Below are 25,943 nucleotides of genomic sequence, written 5' to 3'. Positions count from 1 at the left end.
TTCCAGCTTCTTCCTTCTGATGAAGTGGACAAGGTGCTTTCATCTGTAAGGCTGACCACCTGCTTACTTGATCCTTGCCCATCTTGGCTCATTATGGGCTGCAGAGAGAGGCTGGGTGAGGGGATCAGGGCGGTGGTGAACGCCTCCCTTGAGGAGGGAGTGATGCCATCAGCCCTCAAGGAGGCAGTGATAAAACCGCTTTTAAAAAAGCCCTCCTTGGATCCCCAAGCTCTGAACAACTTTCGTCCAGTCTCGAATCTGCCATTTTGGGGCGAGGTGATTGAGTGGGTGGTGGCAATGCAGTTGAAGGCACACTTGGAAGAAGCCGATTATCTAGATCCATTTCAGGCTTCAGGCCTGGGCATGGGACAGAAACGGCCTTGGTCGCCTTGGTGGATGATATGAGGAGGGCTCTGGATAGGGGCGAATGCTCCTTCCTTGTTCTCCTTGACCTCTCAGTGGCTTTTGATACCATTGACCACGGTATCCTCCTGGACCGCCTGGAGGGGTTGGGCATTGGAGACACTGTATTACGGTGGTTCCGGTCCTTCCTCTCCAGCAGGTACCAGAGGGTAGCACTCAGAGTGGAGGATTCGGACCCGTGGCCGCTCACTTGTGGGGTGCCACAGGGTTCCATCCTCTCCCCGATGCTATTTAACATCTATGTGAGGCCGCTGGGGGCTATCATCAGGAGGTTTGGGGTGCAGTGTCATCAGTATGCAGATGACACGCAGCTCTACCTCTTGTTCAAATCTTCACCAAGGTTGGCCATAGAATGTCTGGAAACGGTGAGTGGCTGGATGGGGAGGAATAAGCTGAACCCTGACAAGACCGAGGTACTTTTGGTGGGAGACAAGAGGAGGTTGGAGGATGGTGGCCTGGTGTTGAATGGGGTATGGCTATCCTTGAAAGACCAGGTCCACAGTTTGGGGGCCATCTTAGACTCCCAGCTGTCCATGGAGGCTCAGGTGTCAGCTGTGAGCCGGACAGCACTGTACCAACTCCCTCTGATATGGCGGCTGCGCCCCTACCTTCCTGACTATCTGCTCCCATCGGTAGTACATGCCCTGGTCTCCTCTCGTTTAGACTACTGTAATGCGCTCTATGTGGGGTTACCCTTGAAGATGGTTCAGAAGCTGCAGCTGGTACAGAATGTGGCAGCTCACCTGATTAAAGGCAGCCACCGGCGAGATCACATCACTCCAGTGCTGAAGGAGCTGCACTGGTTACCAGTTTTCCAGGCCAAATTCAAGGTGTTGGTTTTGACCTTTAAAACCCTATATGGTTCCAGCCCAGCCTATCTCAAGGAGCGCCTCCAGCAACACCAGACAGGCAGCTCAACGAGATCAGCCTCGGATGGCCTTCTCTCTGTCCCATCAGCCAGGACAGCTAGGCTGGTGAGGACAAGGGAGAGGGCCTTCTCTGTGGTGGCCCCCACTCTGTGGAATTCCCTCCCTAGGGAACTCCGCCATGCCCCCTCTTGAATGAACTTCTGCCACGCACTAAATACGTGGTTGTTCAGGCAGGCATTTGGGGTTGGTTAGGGTAATTTTAGAAATGTGATGTTTTTAATGTTGAATTTTATTGTTTTGAACTGTTTTTAATGTTGTACATCGCCCAGAGTGGCTGGGTGACCAATAAATTTAATTAATAAATAAATAAATTTATTTCAGTGGATATGTTTTGTTTGTTTAAGTTCTGGCTCTTAGTACCTTTTTAAATTGTATGCTGCTTTTAAATCATAGAATAGTAGGATTGGAAGGGGCCTACAAGACCATCAATTCCAACCCCCTGCTCAATGCAGGAAGCCTTATTCCCAGGCAATCTCCCATCCAAGTACTAACCAACTCTGACCCTGCTTAGCTTCCAAGATCAGATGAGATCAGGCACATCCAGCATAACTATCCCAGTTCATGCACTTGGGCAGCTTCCATGCTCTTGCACTGCCCCCTATCAGGTCATCTGCTCCTTCTAATATAAATTTAGGTTACTCTGCCAGCAGGCAATTGGGCTGATCAGATATGCATGGGCATGACTTGCCTTCCCTCCTTTTCCTAGCTCATGTCAGTCCAAACTGCGCAATTGCACATTCATGCATTGTGACAGTGTTTGCTTGGGGGCAGTGAGAAGGAAACTATATTTTGTGTTTATGTTAATGAGTGTTGGGCCTTATCTAATGATGCTCTACAACTGTGCAAAATAATAAAAGATTGAGAACCTATCTTCCTTTTGATCTAGGGGACACAGAGAAGAAAGGGGGTAAAAGAAGGTAAGTAGGACCTGACAGACTCCATCCACATTAGCTGCCATGTCCAATTTGCAAGATTTCAGCTATATGCACTAGAGGTGTCAAAGCCAGCAACCTGGAGCATACTGCCACATCTACAGCAGGCAGAAAGCTGGTTACCACTAGCTCAACAAGGTTGGGGGAGGTGAATCAAGGTGGGTATTGGGTGAACAGACAGGTAGGCAGATACGTTGGCTAGCTGGCTGACATAGCAGGCCTGCTGATAACTGCTTGGGTTATTTCCGCACTAAAGCCCTTCAGTACTGCAGAGGTATAATTTTTCTATAACTACCCAGAAGTGGAATTAAAATGTAGGTTCCACATGGCTCACTATAGTGCTATATTACCAGCAATGTCCTTCTCCACAGCCAAGGACCTTATGTTTCCTCAGAAGCAAGTCCTGTTCAGCAAAGATGTTTTCCAACTTCATTAAAAGGTTTCCTGTTTGCACATCCTGATGGTTTTATTACTTCCTGCTTATTGTGGTTAGGAGATTAATAATTAAGTGCTCAATCCTATGCATGTTTAGACAGAAAAAAAGTCCTACTGGCTGGAGCATACTGGGAGTCGTAAGGCTTTTTCCTGTCTAAACATGCATAGGATTGTGCCCTAATAGTCTCCTAATTCCCCCATTTAATAGCCTCTCTTAATTGCCTCAGTGTCCATTTCTGTTCCTGCAGAGGGGAGGCTTTAATTGCTAATTTCCTCTAATTTTTATAGCAAAATAATGCTATTTCACTATAAGAAATTGAGAGGAAATTAGTAATTAAAGCCTTCTCCCTCCTCTACCCCATGGGAACAGAGGCTAACACTGGGGCAATTAAGAGAAGCTATTAAATGGGGGAATTAGGAGACAACCCATCACTTATCACAAAACTGCAATCAACAAGAAGTAGTAAAAGGGGAAGGAACTGCAAACAGGAAACTTTTTATTAAAGGCACAGGAACCCCAAAAAGCTTCATAGTGCTTTCCCTACTCCATGGGACAAGCTGGTGGTGCTACAATTGTATTTAATTTATTACCAAAAAGAAACAAAGCCACAAATCAGATTTGAAAAACAAAATAAAACATGGGGGGCAACACAGAAAACACTGGACTGCAACAATCTGGCAAAAATGTCTGGATTCTCCTTAAAAAGTGAGCAAACAAAGGATGGCAATTTCAGAGAAAAGGGCTAAGGTGGAAGCAACCTTGGTCTTCATTCATGAAACAAATTGGTCAGACTAAGGAGCCAGGCCAGACTCTGAGGCCTTCTATATGGCGAGAGGAATTCCCATTGGCCCTTCAGGTCACTCGACAATCAGCGAAGAGCAGCAGTCTTGTAAGCTGGCAGGATGGATGAAGAAGATTGAAGAAGACCAGGAGCAACTGATTCAAGATGCAGGGCAGCGTGGGGATGGGCTTGAAGGAACCATTTGAACATTTCACTTGTACATGTAGATTGGGGTGGGGGGCATGTGGCCTTCCAAATGCTGTTGGACTGCAACACCCATCAGCCCCAGCCAGTATAGCTAGTAGTGAGAGGTGAGGGGAGTTGCAGTCCAACAACATCTGGAGAGCCTTACCTTCCCCATCCCTGATGTAGAGGAACCACTGAAGACGAACACATTGAGCCCCTTTGCCTCTTGGGCTACCTAATACCTTGAATACCTGTGGCCTAGCCCTGTGCTCACCTGGGATGGGGAGGCGCTACTGGGCACTGAACTCTCTGTTCAAAGGGAACAATCCTTGATCAGGACAACAGAGGTTACTCAAGTCTAGCCTCACCAGACACACAGGAATAGTGTGATCAGCAAATACTTAGGACATTGATTTTGTAACCTGAACAACAAAAAGATCCAGAGACAATGAAAAACTATTGGCTTTGGAACCTGTCTGGAATGATCAAGGGAAGCAGTGTCCCTGGGTCAATCTCCTCATTTTAACTCTGGAAGGATGGGGTAAGCCTTAGAGTTTTAAAAATATACTATTATTCATAATTTTCTCCAATACAAAGTATAATTAAACCTATCTTATCTCATATTTAATACATCCAAATTCACAAGTACCACATATAAATAATTTTGACAAAGTTTTCTCTTGAAAGCATCTGTAGTACATGCCTGAGAGAATTTGCACAAACATATTCCCACTGTGTTGTCAGAATACCAAATTCTCCAATTTCTGTTTAATTACTTCAATACTATTGTTCTCTATATCCAGTGCCATTTTGTGTATGTTAGACAATAACTCTTTATTTATTCCAGAAAGCAAAATGGATAAATCTTCCCCTCTAATAATTTCTAATCTGAATATACTGAAAGAATGGGAGATGCTGATATTTCCCACTAACTGGGTATACAAAGCAATAATTCCCTGCGATACAAAATCCTAACCTTTTACCAAATTATTATCAAACCAAACTGAGTAATTTGCCATTTCCGTTGCTTCACAGAGACCAACGCTATTAAGTAGTGGAGTCAAGGGCAAGTAGTGGATTCCAGGTGCCAAAAAAAGTCTATATTTTCCCCAGATTCTAAAAATTAGATTTCTAATTTTGTTTTGCTGCACTCTGCATCTTTCTTGCCAATATAACCACATCCAGCCTGCTAAAGGGATGTCAATTCCAACAAATCAGGGTGGAATGGTTTTAAGAAGAGATTCTTTCAACCATGTGAGCTGGCCTGTTTACTGAGGACCCTAAATTGCTAAATATAGAAACAGTCACATATGGCACCCCCCACATTGTAGGCCATTTCTTACAATACTGTTATGGATGCTGCCTTAGAATTGTTTGTTAGGCTGATGGCTGGCTAATAATCCAGGGTGAATGGTGGATGATTCTTCAAATGCAGCTAATAATAAAAGACATTCTCCTGATAGCTGGGAAGCCCTCTCCAGTCTTTGGAATGATATACCCATCAAAGTTTGGGAGGTGACAGCCTCCACCTAGTGGGAGGGAGCGGAGAAACAACTTGGAGCCAGGCTGCAGTTTGATTTAGAGAGAATCAGGCAGACACCCATGAGTTAGCTGAAGGTTATACAGTGAAGGGTGTACTTGCGCTCTTTTGAGGACCTAGTGCAAGTGCATATTGTAGGAGTGCCTATTTCCTTCCAAAGTGCTCTGCTTTCATATTTGTAAATAAAGCAGATATCACAAAGACACCATGGATCTTCAGTGTTCTGTCCTCTAAAGGAAACTAAACCCTGAAGCATTGTCCCTAAAATCTCTCACTGCTCAGACATGGACAGTGCATAAAAATATTTTATGTACTTGGTCCAAGTACATAATCCATGTGCCTTGTATCAGTTATGAATAGCACATTGAAATAGCCACATTTTAAGGCAAAATATATTCTATGTAGAGACCTGATCCTTTACCAATTGGTACTTTCTTGTATTTTACTGAGAAAATGTATGGTTTAAATATGCATGCATAGAGTTGGCCTTACCATGAGGAAAGGAGAGGTGGCCATCTCAAATGGTGGATTGGGAGCATCATTATGGAGAGCATAATAGGAAACAGGCATATCTGATGCAAAGGGAAAACAACCCACTTGGGAATATCTCCTGTGCAAGCCCTTTGGAAAAGAGAATGCACACGGACATTGTGTGCGTATGCCTCCACACATGCATTCAGAAAGGCAACTGGTATTCCTAGATGTACACATAAGAGCTGACACACATACGGACAAATGAACCTGTCCTGAGATGCCCAGATCCATGGCCACTGATAAGATATACACATTTGCAGGCAGGGGAAACTGAGAGACAGAGCATGAGTGAGTGTGCCGTGTACACAAGCAACACAGAGAAGTTTCCACACACACCAGAGAACCACACATGTACAGGCAGATAATGTTCCATTGCTGAACCTGGGTTCCTACTGTGAGTGCATGATTACTCAGTACCCAATACTCTGCATAGGGGCGAAGGAGGGATTTGAGCTCATGGGCACACTCCCAGAAAAAGCCCCGTGGCTAAGCCACCAAGCCACGCCGCTTTCCAGAACTGTCACATCAGCATCTCTCCCTGTGACCCTCAGCTAATGCCCATTTGTCAGGTGGATGAATTGCCTATTCCTATGACTTGCACAGACCTTAGCCTGGCTGCAAAAGCACATTCGCCCAGCCCAGTTTAACTCATACCCTTTAACCCTTTTCACTGAAATCATTTGCGAGGGGCCAGCCTCGGCAAAATACCCATTTGCTGAAGCTGTTTTCCTGCTCTTTGGGCTGCCTCCCAGAGGCATCCTGCGGCTACCAGGTTAATATTCCAAACCACAAAAAGTGCCGCTTCAGGAGAAAGGGAGGCTTACGGTTCCCAGGAGTAACTCCAAAGGTTGCTATGTGGGAGGGGAGGGCAGCCAATGGGGGCAGCAGCCACTTTCTGCCTGCTCTCAGTGCCAGGCCTCCAAACTGGGGGAAAAGTTAATATGTGATTACTATCACTTGCTTGAGCTCGGCTGGGGAACATCAGCACCTTCCAAGCCTGCAGCCCTATCTCCCAAGCAGGGTTGGCCCAACCATACAGGCAGGCCCAGCATTGAACTGGTACCTGCCTACCAGTTCTCTGCATGCCTTTGCAAGGTCACAGGTGTACGCCTAGTTCACATAGGACACCCCCCGCCCCAAATGCAGTAAAACTCCTTGGAGCAGGTCCCCTTAGTATGCATTGCCAAGTTTCATGTGGCTAGGTTTCACAGATGTGGCACTATGGCATTGACGGACAGATGGACAGACAGACACACATCTGCTTTGATTATTATAGGTTGTTGTTACTGTATGCAATTCTGAGATTTAATTTTCTTTATTGTTTTCTACAGCATCTAGTTGTTTGGGCACTCAATGAATAATAAATACTGACCACAACCCATCCAAAGTTAAGCACTCTTGATTTCAATGAAAGAAACTTAAGCACACACTTAGCTCCCTCACTGAAATCAATGGGATTCAAAGTGCTACACTTTGGCTTGATCATGTCCTTTATGACATTATTAGATATTGAGCTCCATATATATGGAGCTCAGGGTGGCATATGTGGTTCTCTCTCCACTCATTTTATCCTCACAACAACCCTGTGAGGTAGATTAGGTTGACAGCAAGTGTTTAGTCTAAGGTTGCACAGTGGGTTTTATGGCTGGGTAAGGATTTGAACCTGGGTCTTTCCAGTCCTAGTCCAACACTCTAACTTTTACACCACGCTGGCTCTCTAAGATTTGCTTTATTATGGTTGCACCTGGCACTATTCATTTGAATTATTTATTTTTAACATGCATGTCCTGCATTTCTGTCCAACATGGATTTAGGCCCAAACTATATGTTATCAGGAGGAAACAAGCAAGGTGAATCCATCTCTTCCCTTCCCCCACCTCCCTGATAAGATGTAATTGACAAAATGCGGAACATGACTCCAGTGCCGGCTCCAGGTTTTTGAGGTCCTTTGGGCAAGACACCCTCAATGGGCCCCCTCCCTCAGTGAGTCTGCCTTTTCACCACCTTTGTCACCAGCTGCTTTTGCACCTCTTTCTCCTCGTTGTTACCCCTTGCTTGCTTGACAGGCAGAGAGCCAGGGAGCAAGTAGCCAGCGGCATCTACGGCTCCTGCTTCTCACCACCACCACTGCCTGGCCAGACAGAACAAGAGGCAAGTAAACAAGCATGTTGCAAGGGTTAAGAGGAGAAGCAACTCCAAGGGCTCTTGTCAATGGGCCCCTGCTGGGGTGTGGGCCCTCGGCAAGTGCCCCACCACGCCTAACCTTAACCCCAGTGCTGCATGACCCCATCACAGCCTTCCCCAAACTGGTGCCCTTCAAACATTTTGGACTTCACACACACACACACACACACACACCCATCAGTCCCAGCCTGCATGGCAAATGGTCAGGAATGCTGAAGTTGCAGTCCAAACACCTGGAGGGCACCAAGCTGAGGAAGGCTGCATTAGCATTTCCACTTCATTGGCTGCTGCTTGCAGGTAGTTCGGTGTGTGGAAAGACTAACACAATGACATCATGTCACATGTTTCCCCACATTACTACAGAGACAGACACAAGATGGGGGTCAGCAGCACCTGCCCATCTCCCTGTAAACTGTAGTTTGGTCCTCCAACGGCTTACAATTTATCAACAGAATCATACTGAAAGACAAGTAAAAATATACCATAAAACCGATATCATAAAAATATACGGACAAAATAATTCATAGGTTAAATATCCAATAATGATACCTGCCTAAACAGGAAAGTCCATACCTGCGTTCTGAAAGAAGATATAGTCCAGCACTTGTCAAGACTGAGTTTTACTAGTGTGGTGACTGAAAAGTCCTGCTCAGTGTTCTAGCAGGAGGTGGTAGCTGGAGCAGTTTTCACCCGCAGATCTCCAAGGCCTAGAGAGTTTGTAAAGAACTCACCAACACTCTGAATTGGAGCCGGAAGCTAACCACAGACAGTGTAACTCACAGGGTATTAATTATGCACTTTCATCAAAAGGAAGTGGTGAACTATGAGCACCGGTAGATCTCTGTATGATTTGCAGTAGATTGGGGCAAGGGTTCCTGACTCTGAGTTGTTTAACAACAGCAACAAATAGGCTTTCCCCCTTTCTAAATTAGACTGTTGAGAGGGAGGAAAACTTGGGGGGGGGCAGGAGTGGATTTTTGTGTGATGGGACTGGGAGCTCGGTTCTGGTACTTAAAACAAATTGCTTTGCTGAGCATGTGCTCAGAGGCACCCTTGTTCCTTAATTAGAAGAGTATGGTGTGTATGTCCCCCATCCTGCTAAAGGGACTGTTTTGCGCCTGGCTGCCCTTGATGGATCTCAAGGTTCTAGTAAACAACTTGCAAGCCCACCTGAGCCCTAGGGCAAGATAGTTGTTGTTGTTCAGTCGTGTCCGACTCTTCGTGACCCCATGGACCATAGCACGCCAGGCCTTCCTGTCCTGCGCTCTCTCCCGGAGTGTGCTCAAGTTCATATTCATTGCATCGGTGATGCTAAGGGCAAGATAGTGGGCCCCCTTAAAGAACTAAGGGTACACATTCAAAGGCAGTATTCCAGAGTCCTCTGCCCAGATAACTCATGTCGGTAAGCCAAATTAGAGGCCACATCCTTTTTCCTTTCTATTTAAAACTGAACGCTCCATGACATAAGTAAAGGTAAGTAACGGGCAGCTTTGTCATTCTCCATAGAAAGTGCTGGGAACAGCCTCAACTCCTTTTCCCAATCTCTTGGGCCACCTACACAAGATCACACCTGAGAGATGCAGAAACCTCTGGCTGGCTACTGCTGGAAACAGAACGCCAGATTAGATGGAACTTGGTCTGATCCAGCAGGGGACAGCTGCTGTTTTCTTAACAATTAAGTATGACTGAATGTGAGTGACTTTATTTGCAAAGGGCTTAGCGAATATGTCACAGTAAACAAAGGAGGCATCAGTGCCTGGACGCTAAGAGTGTGCATGCCATACACACTATAGATGCCCACCACCTCTCCCAGATGTGCACTCTGGAATGCCCTATGCATACCTCTGAGACACATGTGACATGTTCTCCAGCAATGCTACACACAATATTCCCCGCACTGTGTGTGTAGACCCACAGAGATACATTTTTAAAATAGGTAGGCATCCTATAGCAAGGACAGGGAACCTTCACCCTGTGGGCCTAATCTGACCCACAGAGATTTCCCAACCAGCCAGTGGAGACTTGGGCTCCTGCCATGGCCCCACCCACTCTTCTCCCCAAGCTGGAGGCTACCAGAAGCTTGGGGAGGAAACTGCTTGTTATCTTCAATCTCTGATCAGAGATCACAAGGAGATTCTGCTGTGTGCTGCTCCCCCAAACAATGAGAGGGTGAGCAGTGTGAAGGGGAATCCACACTGACTTCAATCACAGATCAAAGATAAGAAGGCGATTGCCCTGGGGAGCAGCACACTAAAGACTGTGCACTCTGCTGGTGCTTGCCAGAGCTCCTGTGAGCGCTGGCGAGTGCACTTTGCTTCTGCTTCTCATTCCCCGTGTGGAGAACTAGCCAAGCTAGCTACGAGCAGGAGCAAAGCTAGCCGGCTTCGCTCATCTTTCCCCTTCCCTGTGTGGGGAACAAGAAACAGGAGTGACTCCTGCTGCACAATTGGCTGGCAAAGCTTCACTGCACCCGGACCTTCCCCAGTGGGGGAACCCTGTGCACAGTGAAGCCAGGTCCTGCGCCAGGTGGATAATCAGCTGGGGACCAAATGAGGTCAGGGTGTGTGGTCCCACCCCTTAACGTCAGGGGCGAGGCCATGCCTGCTGACATCATTGGGTGGTGAGCCTGCCAGGCAGTGGGCCAGTCACCATGGCAGCAGCATTCCCTTTGATGCCCCAGCTCCAGGAAGCTGATGAAAGATGATCCAAGGTTGGCAAAGTGCTGAATCAGGGGCCTGGTCCCATGAGGAGGCAGCACTCTCTGCCCTCCAGGAGTCTTGGGGGGGGGGCACTAGTGGCTGACAGGCAATAAGATGGCAGGGTGCCCTGGCGATCTACCTGGGAAGCTGGTCCCACCGTCATCCTCTCCAAGCAGGGGGTACTTTGGTCCTTTACTTCAAATGGATGCGAAGTAGCAGCCTGCCCTGGTCCATGAGGGGGCTGGGCAAAGTAGATTGTATCAAGGATTTGCAAGCAGGATCAGGTCCACAGGGAAGTTAAAGGACGTTGAAGGAGATTACTTCTTGTAGGGTAGGCAACTTGTGGCCCTCCAGATGTTTTGGGCTACAACTCCCATCAGCCCTAGCTAGCATAGTCAATGGTGAAGGATCAGGGGACTTGTAGGCCAAAATGTCTGGAGGGCCACAAGTTGCCCACCCCAATTCAATAAGCCTTCAGGGGTTAAAGCAAGCAACTGTGCTGCCTCAAAGAGCACTGGCATTCTTATGCTGAGAGGCAGTCAGACCTCCTCCTGAGCAAATTTTTCAGCAAGTCCCCCTCCCCTTCGCATTGGGCTCCCTGACCTCAGCTGGTAATACAGAGCAATTATTCAGACACTGAGCGCTAAGACACACTAGTGTGTTATGGAAGACTGTGCCAGTGTATCATGATAAATTAATTCAAGGCTCCTGTGAGCCTGAGGTTCCCAAACACAGAAGAGGGAGTCTGCTGTGTCTCTGCATGATATACTGCTCTGACCTTACCTCTCGCCAGCCTTCCCCACCGTGGTGCCCTCCAGATGTTTTGGACTACAGTTCCCAGTATTCCTGACCATTGGCCATGCTGGCTGATGGGAGCTGAAGTCCAAAACATCTAGAAGGCACCAGTTTGGGGAAGGTTGACTCTCTCCAATCAGCCTCTATCAGAAGCCGATAACTCTGCTGGATGTCTGCACACTTGGATCATTCAGTCACTGCAGAGGCACAGCAGAAACATTCATTGCATGAATGACTGCTCTGGCCTTGCCTATCTCCTGTGAGAAGGCACACTCAGAACAATACCTCACACAGAAACACAGGGATGGACTCCACTGAGGACAGGTACTTCATAAATAAGGTGTTTGGGGTATCAAAATTAAGTGGGCCTCCAGCTTTTAATTCAGAAAAAGAAGGGTGCCTCAGTGAGTGGAAGGTTGGAAAACACCGATAGACAACCAGCTTTATTTACTGTGGATAAATGATTAGTTAGATGAACTAGATTATTTAATATGGGGTTGCTTATTAATTCCATTCATTGGAGTCCTTCAGGGTCAGCACTTTGTTGAGAGCCACCCAGTAAAAAGAAAAACCTTGGCTATTTCTCAGTCACTGGGACAAGGAGAACTAGTGGTCAGATCCTGGTCAGGACTGGGATCTGACAGGTCTTGAGTCACAGGTTCGGAGCTGGAGGAAGCGCCACTGACATGTAAGGTGCTGGAGAACTGGGGCCACGTAAGCAATGGAGGGCAATGGCCTAGACCGAAGGCCACTGGCAGGCCTGCCTGGCTGTTGCCAAGGCCATGACTAAGAAGCAACAGAGGGTGACCGATTGGGAGCAACGTGCAGTGCTACGTCCCAAAAGGGCCCTTCATCACCAGCTTCCCACTTGCTAGCCTGGGTGGTGGTATTTTGGCCCACCAAAGCCAGCATATGGATTGAGCAGGGATCCATCCCACTGCCAAGGAGTGCCTCACCTCCAGACAAGGCTGGCCTAGCCCTAGCCCAAACAGTCACCCAAGCCAGGTGCCATGTTTTTAAAAATAAGGGTGCTAATGAAGCAGTGTACAATCTGAGAGGTACACCTCTCAATCTCCTGCAATGCCACAGAATAGAAGTGGACATCTGGCAGACAGACATCCAAATAATTGTTCTGGCCACATCCAGGAGGAGATGGTATGCCTAAAAACACTTGCAGCTCTCAGAGCGTTGTCTGCAGGAAGGGGCTGGCCCCTGAGACCACATAAGTTGGCCATTTGAGCCAGAAAGGATGCTGGAATGCAACCCTTGGATCTTATGCAGGACTGGAAGTTCCAAATGTTTAAAATCCTACAAATTTTTAATCCGGCCATTGTAAAAGTTTTGCCCAGCGCTTCACATGTAATTAAAAGAAAACACATTTCCCAAATGTCTTTGGATTTTGCATGCAGTGCCCTAGGCCACGCCTAAGAAGATGCACTCTGTAACTGCTCTCTTTGCTAGGTGGCACCAGCTTTATTATGGAGCCTGGTCCATCCAGCTCTGCTGAAGTCTGATGGCAGTTCTTAAAGGGCCAGTGTCCATTCCTGCAGTCTCATGGGCCTGCCTGGCTGAGAGACAGGAGAAGCTGCAGGGGAGTTGTCCGCAGAGCCAGATGATGGGAGAGCTACATCCTCAGGCAGGGGTTTGGTAGAGAAGGGGGTGGTGAGAGCTCTCCCTGAAATAGGGTGACCTGTGACCCATGTGAGTCTTCCTCTGGCTAATGCAGAGCCTCAGAACTAGGGGACACAACAGCTCTAAGGAGTGGGCCCTCATCTGTGTAGAAGTGGGAAGGGTGGACATGATCACTGCTGCTCTGGCCCCTGCTAGCTCAGAGGCCTTGGCACTGGAACATTTCCCATGATGCAAGGCGGCCCTGGCATGCATAGCAACATCCTGTGCCTTGGAGCAGGCTGGAACTTGTACAGCAGAGACTGGCCCATTCTTGCCATCTCCTTGCCTGACGGAAGTCCAGTTGAGAGTCCCTAGGAACACTCCAATTACATTGGTTCTAGGGACTTCCAAACAGGCGCAGGCCCAACCCAGATCCACTTTGGCCCCTGGAAACTCCTGCTATGGACTAAAATAGATCTGGGAGCCACTGCCCATATCGTGGATTTTAGTGCATCCTATTCCAAAGTTTGCGGCGGCCTTGGGCAGGGCACCCTCTGTGTCACCTCTTAACCTGGAAGAGACAGGATATGCGAACCAGACCTTCTTTCATTAACTTTCTGGGTGCCTTATACTAAGTGAGAATGCTGGCAATGTTGGGTTGATGGGCCCTTCATAGTCCTGGGGCCCCAGCAAAGGCCTGATCTCACCACCCTTTGGAGCGGTCCCTGCATCTCTAATTCCTGCTGAAGGGGTTCCAAGTTAGTGTTGCCTTGGTACAATGGTAACCTGACCTCCTGGACTGATCCTGCCAGTCCAGAGCGCAATCAGGACAGGGATTTCCCCACCTCTGCTTTCTCACCCACTATGATGCACTATTCTCTCACTCTCATATCACATGATATAAAGCAAGTATGGACAGACTTCAGGCTTGTGGGATCTACCTTGTTTTTCACTGGAACCCCAAAGGCCACCAACTGGAGCCAGGTGCAAAACAGTGGCTCAGGAAGGCAGACCTAGAATTGTGGAACAAGGTGCCCCCCTGAGCACATGCTAAGCCCAGGAATTAGTTTTCAGTACCAGATCTGGAGTGCACATACACAAATCCTCACACACACACACACACACAAATCCATGCCTGTTTTTTTCCCCATCTAAGCTCTCTTGATTTCAGCAGCCTAATTTAACAGAAAAGGGAGCTTGTTGCCTTTGTTACTACTGTTAACCATGGAGAGTTGGAATAAATGCTTGCTGATCTACTTATTGCAAATCACCTGGAGATCTACCAGTAGATCCTGATCAACTTGCTGCCCACCCCAGATGAAAAGGAAATGTTTCTATCTGAAGAAGAAAATGACACAAGGCTGTGGGTAAAGTCCCAGAGAGTAGGTGAAGAAATTAACATTTGAATAAATAATATTCAAATTAGACTGGAAACAAAAAAGGCCTGAAGGCTCTGTTTCCTAACCAAGGCCTCTCCCAAAACCTCCCAAGTCATTCCAAGGCCAGCCCAAGGTTACAGCTGTTCCTGAACATACAGGAGACAAACCTAAAATACGCAAGATCACAGACTTTTAAACTCTGGGTGCTTCCAGGCAAGGCTTTTATCAAGGAATTTTACGGGGTGGGGGGCAGGGGAAGAAACATGACATCTTCCACTGTTAGCCCTCTCATGTGTCCCCATTGCTTCTTCCATCTTTCTTCTTACAGCAGAAAATCCAGTAGGAAAGAAAAACAGAATAGCTGCACAATGCCTTTTGAGTGGTACCACTAGGGGCTCTGTCTGTCTGGAAGCACCCTCTCTGTGTTCATCTGGAATAACTATCATCCCTTAAGTGGTATACAGTCACTAAAAGGAAAAGATTCCCCTCTTGTTTCATAAGTATATTCTGAAGCACTGTTGGGGAAGAGAGACCACACTTTTACCACATTTTTGCTTACACAAATACACAGGAGAGTTAAAGGATTTAAAAGAGAAATACACCCCTGTTAAGTCATCCTCAGTGTGGGCCTGGGAATTCATACATATGTGGATGCCCAGGGGGCCATCTACATGAGCCTTTTACTCCAGGGTCGGTGCGAGTGGAGGTCCTTTTGATTAGTTGACGCAGTCACCACTTCACAGCCATCTGTGGTTTTCTCCTGGAAAATGTGGATTTCCAAGGAGTTTTGCTGCAATGTTTTTGGTTTGCTGCGGGATTCCCACGGTTGCGAGCTGTCTGTCCCTTCCCCAAACCGACTTCACATTTTGCGATGGGCATGTTGTAGGCGTGCATAGTGCATGCGTTGCTCTGTGACACCCCTTTACTCCCCCCATCCCTTCGCAGCTGCGCAGTTACAGAGTCACAGAGACGTGTTTTCATCTATTTAATCACACTTTCGCACATTTTTGCAGCTTTCTGTCTTCGCAGTGGTTGCTTTTGGACTTGGTGCCTAAGGGCCGGGGGGGGGGGGGGTCTTGAGGGAGGACCAACATTGCTCCAGCCACCATTTCAGAACAATGGGTAGCCACGTACCGCTCATGCTTGTGAATGCAAACCATCAGAAGAGTCTCAAGCTGGAAAACTGACAAACAGATGGCGTGGAAATGAAGGAGCACAAAACGCTCACTTTTTACCTAACGAGGGACAGAAAGACACAGCAGAGCCCCTAAAATATAAAACAGCCACTGACGTGTTGCACCCCCACACTCACGGGGCAGCACAGCTGTGCATTTAAGTATAATGGCAAAAAAAAGAGGGCACGGTGGAGTCTGTTAGGGAAGCGCACAGTAAACTGCTAGCATATACCACCAGAAACTACTTCAAAGCTGAAATGCTGCGCAGTTGCGACGGGGTGGGGGGTAAAAGTGGTGCCATGTAGATGGGGCCCAGGAGTGATGTTTTCCACAAGTCACATTGGGATAGTACCATATGGACCATTCAGGCTCCCTTGAAATTTCCCCTTCAGCACAGTAACTACACCCTGGAATGTGCAGAGTAACCACAAAGGTAAAGGGGAAAGGTTAGGTGCCCCTGAGGTAAAAAATAGGTACATATGTTCCTTCCCACAGATACTTGCGCATATAAATAGTGCCTGAGGGAACCTGTGGGACATTAAGGCTACCCTTCCCTCAAGGCTGACCCTCATTGCAGCCCTGGGTTTGTGGTTTCCTCTGCCCAGAAGGCAGGCCCTACATGAAACCTTACTCTCTGTAGCATGACCATATACAGAGGATAAAAATTTCAGGAAGGGGCAGCTTTTCTCCTCCCTACGTGACAAGCTCCACCTGCCAATATTTCATCTCCCACAGAACTATTAAAGGGAGCTTGCCTGTCTCTGCATCTGGTCATCCTAACTCCCAAAAAGTAGTGCAGCTAGGCCCTGGGGGCCAAAGTCCAGAACCCCCAAATGACCAGTCAGAAAGTAGCATCAGGGCAGCAGAAGCAAACTCTATTTTATTCCTGTAGTTACGATGGTGCTATGACTTTAAGTGAGTTTAAAATGCAAAACTGCACATGCTCAGAGCACTTTTTAAAAAAAATCAGGGTTGGCAAACAGTCTAAAATATCAGGAATGTCAAAGCAGCTGTATATCATGGAATGGCCGGTGGGGGGGAGGGCAGGGGAGAGAAAATAAATGTTAGTTGTGTGCCTCACAACTGAAGTAATACACATGACCATCTAAAGGGGACCCCCATTAGACCATTAAATGCAGGGTCTAAAATTACCTCGGGGCACCACTGCTCCCAGAGTCATGAACAGCAAACACTCTGATGGTGCTTAGCAAAGTTTGTGCTTGCATGACAAACCAGTTGGGCCCATTTTCCAGCGTCTTAAATGGAGGGACTGGCTTTGACCCAACAGCAAACTCCTGGTATTGTGCTTTTTTGAGTGTTGCCTTGGTCTAATCCAGACATTTCCCCTAACACTACTATGTCATCCTCTCCAGTCCATAGGCCAGCACCTGCCACAGCTACTCTGGCTTCTCCCCCCAGCACTTTTTACTTACCGTTGCAGCAGCCGATACCCAGAAAGCAAACTCTCTTCTCCGGGGGTGAGCTCCTACTGTTGCAGAGGAGAAAGTGGATGAGGCCTCCACAGGACGAGGGGGGAGGGGGGTCTTCTGTCCTGCTGAGATCAGCACAGAGGGATGCCTCTGCACAGTCAGAACGACAAAGTCAATGAGGAGGCATCTTTTTACGTCCCCAGCTTGGCAGGGCCCAGCTTGGCTCCGCTCTCCCTTGTCGGTGTGTGAGTCAAAAGGCAGAGATGGGGGAAGAAAGTCTTGCCGGAGCTGGTCAGGCCGGTTTGGGTTCAGGGAAAGCGGAGAGGCAGTCAGAGAGACGTGGGCAAAGGGAGGCGAGTTTCCTCTCAGGCAACACCAGCAATTCCAGGTCCTGGTGCCCTTGAAAACCTTCCCCCCCCCTTCCTGGGTCAGAGACGTTATCAGCTGTCTAGCTGAATTATTTACCAGCATTCCTGGGCTGCCTTGTTTGGTTACCTGCCTGGTTTGTCTTTCTTTCCCCCCAAACCATCCAGCAGCCTGACAATTAGAGAACAACCGTGACACCCTGACTGCCATAGGATAGTGCACACACTGTAAGGTGGTTAAACCAGCCTTTCTCAGCATGGTGCCCTCCAGGTGTTTTTGACAAGTTCCCATCACCCCTGACCAGTGGCCATGCTGGCTGGGGCTGATGGGAATTGTAGTCCAAAACATCTGGAGGGCACCATGTTTGGGAAGGCTGGGTTAAACTCTGGATCCTTAGTGTGCAAGCAGGATATATCCGTTCTCCACGTTAGTCTTCTTCTAGACCATCTGGGTCTTCACAGCACTCTGTATTGTACCAGGACATGCCTGTCACCATCTCTTGTATTGCTTGGCCTTTTTGGCCTTACTTTGTTAAACAAAACAACAAACTATCTTTCTTTCCCCTGTACTCAGGGTATATATACCTACCCACTTAGGTATTCCCTTCATTGAGCTGATAAATTAGGGGCTGCCCTCAAAGGCTTATGCCATAAGGTGCCAGTAGACTCTGTTGTTTTTGCTTCAACAGACTGAGGGCACAAACCCAGACATGTTTAGACAGGAAAAAGCCCTATGAGCTTTTCTACACCAGGCTGTTAATTGCTGTGTCTACTTTCAATTTTATCACAGAATAGAGATCCAAACTCTAGTTTTTCCTTCCATGCTTTTCCACGACATAACCTCTAGGTAGCGCTGTGCTGTAGCAGAATAGCACAGTTACACAAGTAGGTAAATACAACAGAAATAATATCCCATTTTTCCTGCTCTAGAAAAACCTGAGACTCTGAAAAAACAAACGAAACTGGAGGATCACAACTTCATCTAAAGAACCCGTAAACAACCATGAGTAAGGAATTGCCAATGCACAATAAATGCCTCATGTAGAAAAGCTCCACAATTCCCAGCATGCTCCAGCCAGCAAATACTGGGAGCTATAGGAGTTCTTTCTGTCTAAACATGCATAGGATGGTGCCCTAAGATGTATACAGATTTTCCTGTGGTAAGAAAAACGAAGGAAGACGTGGTGGGAAAGCACAGGTGGCTAACAAGTGGAAGATGTCAATTCTGTATTTAAGGCAGGGCAACTGCAAGATAAAAGCCTCATATAGAAATACCCCTCTAGCAGCACCCCTCAAGTCCTGTTCAATACTGCAGATGTGAGGGATGGCAGGCAGTAGAAGCACCAAATAGTTTATCAGGAGGAGCCATGGCTGTCTTTGCTCTTGCTTCAGATAGTTACGTCCAATGTCTGGGTAAGAGGTGGCCATGTTACTAGCTGTTACTGCCAAACCTGGAGTCGCCATCTTTAAAACCAGCTGCTGTAGTTATGCCCTTAACCATGCCCGGCTCTGTAGCAATTAGCAGGAGCAGCTTGTCATGACATGGATCACTAACTATTATTATCTACTGTTTCCTGTGGGTTAAGTGGCTGCTAAAAGGCACAAGAGGTGTTTTTTTTTTCCTGGTCACACCCTGAAGAGGGCGCCCAAACAAGCCTTTATTAAAGCCAGCTAGAGCTACATCTCCACTTATTTCACCATGTGCCAATCAAACACAGTACCATTGGGGCTCTGCCCAATCCAGGGCCGATGTCAAGGGTAGGCGCAACTGGGCACCTGCGAGAGGCCCACACCCAGCAGGGGCCCACTGACAAGAGCCCCCCGAAGTGCCTCCTCCCCACTGGAACCTGCTTGTTCACCTGCCTCTTGTTCAGGCCCAGACAACCCTGGTAGTGAGAAGCAAGAGCAGTAGATGCCGCTGCCTACTTGCTCGCTAAGTCTCTGCTTGTGAAGTGGTACAAGTGGTAGCGAGATGAGAAAGAGGGTGAGGAGCAGTTGGCATCTAGTCATAATGGTGGTGAGAAATTAAGAGTCACTGAGGGAAGGGCCCATTTGAGGAGGTCTTGCCCAGGAGCCCTCAAAAACCTGGAGCCAGCACTTGCCCAATCTATAATCTGAGAGGAATCCCACTTCCCTACTACATTAGTCGCCCCTTGATGGTTCAAAAATCCCATTTAGCTCAAGGTTTAGTAAGCCAAGCCTTAGATTAGAGGCCTAACTTGCTTTCTGTCCTAGCAATTTGCCAGGAGCAGGTTGCTAGGCCTGACAGCCCTGAGTGGTACACTCAAGTCTCAGGCCTGTTCCAAACATGCAGCAGAATGAGGTAGTAGAATGGACTGCACCAATTAAAGCTGCAGGTGGTGAGCTGCATTTAGGATTCTTCTCCTGTGTTAAAAACTCCCTGCAAACAGAAAATCAGCATGGCAGACAAAGGGTTAATAAGGCAGGAGTTTATTATATGGGCAAGCATTCAAAAGTGGTATATTTCCCCCACCTATAGTCTGATGTGGCACATTCTACCACCCCAGGACTCATTTATTGTATTATCACCTCATTCAGCTGGATGTGTTCTTCCAGGTTCAGACACCCATGATGGCAACAAACAGCCCACAGTATCAACTCAGCCCTGGCCATGGAAAAATCTGGGTTAAAATCTGCACTCAGCCCTTAAGCTTGCTGGGCAACTTTGGGCCAGTCAGTCTTTCGGCATAACCTACCTCACAGGGTTGTTCTGAGGGTAAAATGGGATAACTCCTATATATGCTTTCTTGAGCTCCTTAGACTCTGCAACACTGCAATGAATCCTGGGATATATTCCTCAGATCGTGAGGAAATAGCCAAATGCTTTGGGCATTCCATATCCCTGCCTTAGAGGAAGAGTGCAATACAAATCTGTCAAAAAGAGTATGAATATTCTGGCTTTAATTCACCTTACTTAAGGTTAGGCATGTCTGTCACAGAGCTTCCCATGCTGCTTGGATGGATGCCAATGCTTTAGCACTAAACTGTGGGGGCCCAGGAAATGGCTGAGGGTGTTTGCCATTGCTCTGTGTGGATTGTGCTTTCTCCTGCTTACTCCATAATGCCCCTGCTGTGCATTATACTAATAGGGATTTGTCCAATGCTCAGGGTTGCCGCCGTTTTTTTACAGGTACCGTTCCTGTGCCATGAACAGTGGCATGAAAAAAAGCATCTTATCCCAGAATGGAGATTAAAAAGAGGCAGGAAAAGATTCATCTTCTACATTTGTTTGTCAGGCTGATCTTAGCAGGCTTCCCCAAGCTGGTGCCCTCCAGATGTGTTGACCACAACTCCATTCATTCCCATTCCCAGCGTGGCTGGGAATGATAGGAGTTGCAGTCCAACACATCTGGATGGCACTAATTTGGGGAAGGCTATGTTAAGAGGCATAGAAACAGGCCTGTACTGAAAGAAAAAAGAAAGAAAGAAAGAAAGAAAGAAAGAAAGAAAGACAGCATTATAGGTGCAGCTTGAGCATGTGTACTGAGTCAGTACATCTAACACCATCTGCTATGTGAAATGCCCTTGCAGATGGGATGATCAGGGTCTGGATACCTCTGAGATTGTGGCTGCTCCAGTTCTTACTGCTTAGCTCTTTAACTTCCACACCCTGGTGAAAAGCTGGACAGTATTTTTAACAGACAATCTCGTCGTTTGACATACAAACTGCCCACAGGTAATATAGTAACAGCTGCTTTTTAACAAATGTTTTATCTAACTGCAGACACCTGAGCTCTGGAAAGCACATATGTCAGCCATGTGTGGTATAGCAGCAGCGACAGTGTTGGGCTTGGATATGCGGAAATCTGGTTCAAAACCTAGCTTGCGGGCCTTATGAAGGAGCAATGGCCAGTCCCTATCTGCCAGCCTGACCTTAGAGAAAGGTCAAAGCTCAGTCCTAGAGCACATGTTTTGCATGTGGAAGGCCCCAGGTTCAATCCCAGGTATCTCCAGGTAGGGCTGGAAAAGACGTCTGATTAAAACCCTGGAGAGCTGCCGCCGGTCAACGTAATACCAAGCGAGAAAGACCAATGGCCTGACTTAGTATAAGCCATGATCCTGTGACCTACCTCGCAAGATTGCTGTAAGGCTGAAAAGCGCTGAGCTCCTTGGAGGAAAGATAAGAGCCAAACAGAACCTGTAACTAATGCGAGAGTGTCTCAGCAAGTTCTCATCCATGAGGTGTGCAGACCCTAGCTCTTAAAAGTGAGTACACTGGAACACTTCACTATAAGTGTTAGACCTGAACTGAACAGCTTTCAATCTGGTCGCTTCTGTTTCCCCCGGCTTTACAGGTGGAAGAGAAGTCACTCACTGCATTGGGAGCATTTCTGGTTAGTCCTGCTGCACCCCCTGCTGGCAAGCAAATACAGTGTCTGCTTTCTGGTCTTCTTTTGCAGCCTCCTCCCTCCTCCCCCATTTCCATTGCTGGTGTCTCATCTTGATCGTATCCCAATGCTCTTGTTGCACTCCCATATTTCAAAACCTACTGTCCCAACAAATGTGCCATCCTTCCTTATACACATTCTGCTTCCCACAGCTATTTAGTACTTTTCATTTGCAAAACGCTTTAACAATACTGATGTTGAAGAAGCTGAGGTTGATTGGTTCTATGAAGACCTACAACACCTTCTAGAACTAACACCAAAAAAAAGATGTCCTCTTCATCATAGGGGATTGGAATGCTAAAGTAGGAAGTCAAGAAATCACCGGGATAACAGGCAAGCATGGCCTTGGTGTACAAAATGAAGCAGGACAAAGGCTAATAGCGTTTTGCCAAGAGAACACGCTGATCATAGCAAACACTCTTTTCCAACAGCACAAGAGGCGACTCTACACATGGACATCACCAGATGGTCAATATCGAAATCAGATTGATTATGTACTTTGCAGCCAAAGATGGAGAAGCTCCATACAGTCAGTCAAAACAAGACCTGGAGCTGACTGTGGCTCAGATCATGAGCTTCTTATTGCAAAATTTCGGCTTAAATTGAAGAATGTAGGGAAAACCACTACACCATTCCGGTATGACCTAAATCATATCCCTTATGAATATACAGTGGAGGTGAGGAATAGATTTCAGGGATTAGATCTGATAGACAGAGTGCCTGAGGAACTATGGATGGAGGTCCGTAACATTGTTCAGGAGGCAGCAACTCAATCCATCCCAAAGAAAAAGAAATGCAAGAAAGCAAAGTGGCTGTCTGATGAGGCTTTACAAGTAGCTGAGGAAAGAAGGGAAGCGAAAAGCAAGGGAGAAAGGGGAAGATATACCCAACTGAATGCAGAGTTCCAGAGAATAGCAAGGAGAGACAAGAAGGCCTTCTTAAAAGAACAATGCAAAGAAATCAAGGACAGCAATAGAATGGGAAAGACTAGAGATCTTTTCAAGAAAGTCGGAGATATCAAGGGAACGTTTTGTGCAAAGACGGGCATGATAAAGGACAAAGGAGGCAGGGACATAACAGAAGCAGATGAGATTAAGAAGAGGTGGAAAGAATACACAGAAGAACTATACAGGAAAGATCTGAATGTCCCTGATAGCTATGATAGTGCGGTCACTGAACTTGAGCCGGACATCCTAGAGAGTGAAGTCAAATGGGCCTTAGGAAGCATTACTAACAACAAAGCTAGCGGAGATGACAGTATTCCAGCTGAGCTATTTAAAATCCTAAAAGATGATGCTGTTAAAGTGCTGCACTCAATATGCCAACAAATTTGGAACACTCAACAGTGGCCACAAGACTGGAAAAGGTCAGTTTACATTCCAATTCCAAAGAAGGGCAATGTCAAAGAGTGTTCAAACTACCGCACAATTGCACTCATTTCACATGCCAGCAAGGTTATGCTCAAAATCCTACAAGCTAGGCTTCAGCAGCATGTGAACCGAGAACTACTGGAAGTACAAGCAGGGTTTCGAAGAGGCAGAGGAACTAGAGATCAAATCGCCAACATTCGCTGCACCATGGAGAAAGCAAGAGAATTCCAGAAAAACGTCTATTTCTGCTTCATTGACTACGCTAAAGCCTTTGATTGTGTGGATCACAACAAACTCTGGCAAATTCTTAAAGAGATGGGAGTACCAGACCATCTTACCTGTCTCCTGAGAAACCTGTATGAGGGTCAAGAAGCAACAGTAAGAACCGGACATGGAACAACCGATTGGTTCAAAATTGGGAAAGGAGTACGACAAGGCTGTATATTGTCGCCCTGCTTATTTAATTTATATGCAGAGTACATCATGAGAAACGCCGGGTTGGATGAATCACAGGTCGCAATTAAGATTGCCGGGAGAATTATCAACAATCTCAGATACGCAGATGATACCACCCTAATGGCAGAAAGCGAAGAGGATCTAAAGAGCCTCTTGTTGAGGGTGAAAGAGGAGAGTGCAAAAGCTGGTTTGAAACTCAACATTACAAAAACTAAGATCATGGCATCTGGCCCCATCACTTCCTGGCATATAGAAGGGGAAGAAATGGAAGCAGTGACAGATTTTACTTTCTTGGGCTCCAAGATCACCGCAGACGGTGACTGTAGCCATGAAATTAAAAGATGCTTGCTCCTTGGGAGGAAAGCTATAGCACACCTAGACAGCATAGTAAGAAGCAGAGACGTCACCTTGCCGACAAAGGTTCGTATAATCAAAGCTATGGTTTTCCCAGTAGTAATGTATGGCTGTGAGATTTGGACTATAAGGAAGGCTGAGCGCTGAAGAATTGATGCTTTCAAACTGTGGTGCTGGAGAAGACTCTTACGAGTCCCCTGGACTGCAAAGAGGTCAAATCAGTCCATCCTAAAGGAAATCATCCCTGACTGCTCATTGGAAGGACAGATACTGAAGCTGAAGCTCAAATATTTTGGCCACCTAATGCGAAGAGAAAACTTACTGGAAAAGACCCTGATGCTGGGAAAGATTGCAGGCAAAAGGAGAAGGGGACGGCAGAGGATGAGATGGCTAGATAGCATCACCGATGCAATGAATATGAACTTGAGCACACTCCGGGAGAGAGCGGAGGACAGGAAGGCCTGGCGTGCTATGGTCCATGGGGTCACAAAGAGTCAGACACGACTTAACGACTGAACAACATGTAAGCCACAAGCCAAACAGAGTGTGCTCTCATCTCTTTTCCAGCCTGCTACTAATCTGCCAACTTTCCAACTTATTTCCTTCCTAAATGCCCTGGTCCCTAGAGAACAGGTAAGATAGTCATCAGGGCCTGCCAACCCTCTGTAGCATTTTCAGGAGGTGGGGATGGGGAATTCTTATGCCCGTAAAGTTGCACATGCCTAAATCTGGATCCCACCCTTGTGTGTTTTTGGATTTGTCTCTCCAACACACTATCAGATAGAACAGTTCTGCCTAGTTCTACTTCTTTCTTCCAACTTCCACCACTCTTATTAACACCTGTCTTTGCATTTACATTTCACTTGTGTAAGTGATAAACAGGAATACCTTTGTGTCCAGATATCCACTGCGATGCCATGGTGCTTTCAGCAGGACCTGCTTTTAAAATGGAAGCAGAAAGCCCCATTAAAGCATGGTCTCAACAGGGTTTGGCCCTGAAACACATTTTCAGCTCTATGGCTGAGTCTTGGAACATGTGAACTAAATGAGAGTGCCTTTCCTTTACCTGCTGAATCAGGGTAACCAGCTTCCATACATCTGGATAGAAGAGAAGGGCTTCCAGGGGCTTCTTCACAGCGAGATTTTATCCTGCTTGGTTACTCATGGAAGTTTGTGGGTCCTTTACATGATGTCATCAACCTCCAGTGCATCTCCCATACGAAATTACTTTTATTCTATTTTTTAAAAGATTGGAGATAATGAGCTATCAAATTACAGTGCTTGAGTTCCCTCCTGAAAAAGGAAAACCTACAATAAGCGAAGCTAAACTACAGCACCATGTAGCGGTTGTATGATTAAACATATGGAAGACTCAGATAAGGGGGAAAAGGAGGGGGAGGAGGAAGCGCGTGTAAAGGGAGTCTGTTGTAATCTTGCATTTAAAACAGAAGCAGAAAGCCCTGTTTTAAATGCGGAATTTTAGGCTGATGTAGAGATGCTCCAGGTCAGGCGGTGTAAGACATAACATCTGGCAGAACCTTCTTTTGAAATTAGAGACTCGGTCACCCAGCTGCGTATTTTTTAACCATTAAAAGCTGGTTTTTGTTTGCCTGAGGAGCCTGTGATTCTTTGACGTTCCACCCCACAGTTCATAGCTCCTCCTTGAGGCTTTCCCTTTCTTCTCTCAGGAATATTAAGGAGCTTAGAGCTCTAAAGACGGCTGTGTACCAAACACTGGGCCAGCAAGGCAGGGCTGGCGATTAGCAAGACAGAAATAGAAGTACATTCTTCTCGGTTGACTTGACAGGGTGTTGGGATAGGAGATGGTAGAATCTTTCATCAACTACTCAGTATGCAGGGTCAGCCCAAGACATTTGGCTGCCCCTCCACCCGATTACATTGCATTATCCAAGAGATATAACGCTGGGTTTCTTTACAAGGATGCTGTAGAGCAA

General features: G+C 46.9%; 1 protein-coding gene across 3 annotated transcripts in view; it reads right to left on the bottom strand.

Annotated features, from left to right (window-relative positions):
* PALM3 (paralemmin 3) overlaps positions 1 to 17,281 on the bottom strand; it is a 44,889-nt gene extending 27,608 nt beyond the window's left edge. For 2 of the 3 annotated variants that reach the window (XM_084835798.1, XM_084835801.1), the window contains exon 1: positions 17,038 to 17,281. The gene's annotated coding sequence lies outside the window, so the exon portion shown is untranslated. Of the gene's footprint in view, positions 1 to 8,518; positions 8,605 to 17,037 lie in introns of those variants that run through there. The other variant, XM_084835799.1, reaches the window with a different exon arrangement.
* Positions 17,282 to 25,943: the final 8,662 nt, after the last annotated feature.

The sequence above is a fragment of the Heloderma suspectum genome, chromosome 2 (assembly GCF_057233095.1).
Source record: "Heloderma suspectum isolate Gila_16-S chromosome 2, 16-S_ref, whole genome shotgun sequence".
NCBI classification, from domain to species: Eukaryota; Metazoa; Chordata; class Lepidosauria; order Squamata; family Helodermatidae; genus Heloderma; species Heloderma suspectum.
The sequence above is the reverse complement of the archived record's forward strand: the minus strand, read 5'-3'. Positions and strand labels throughout refer to the sequence as shown.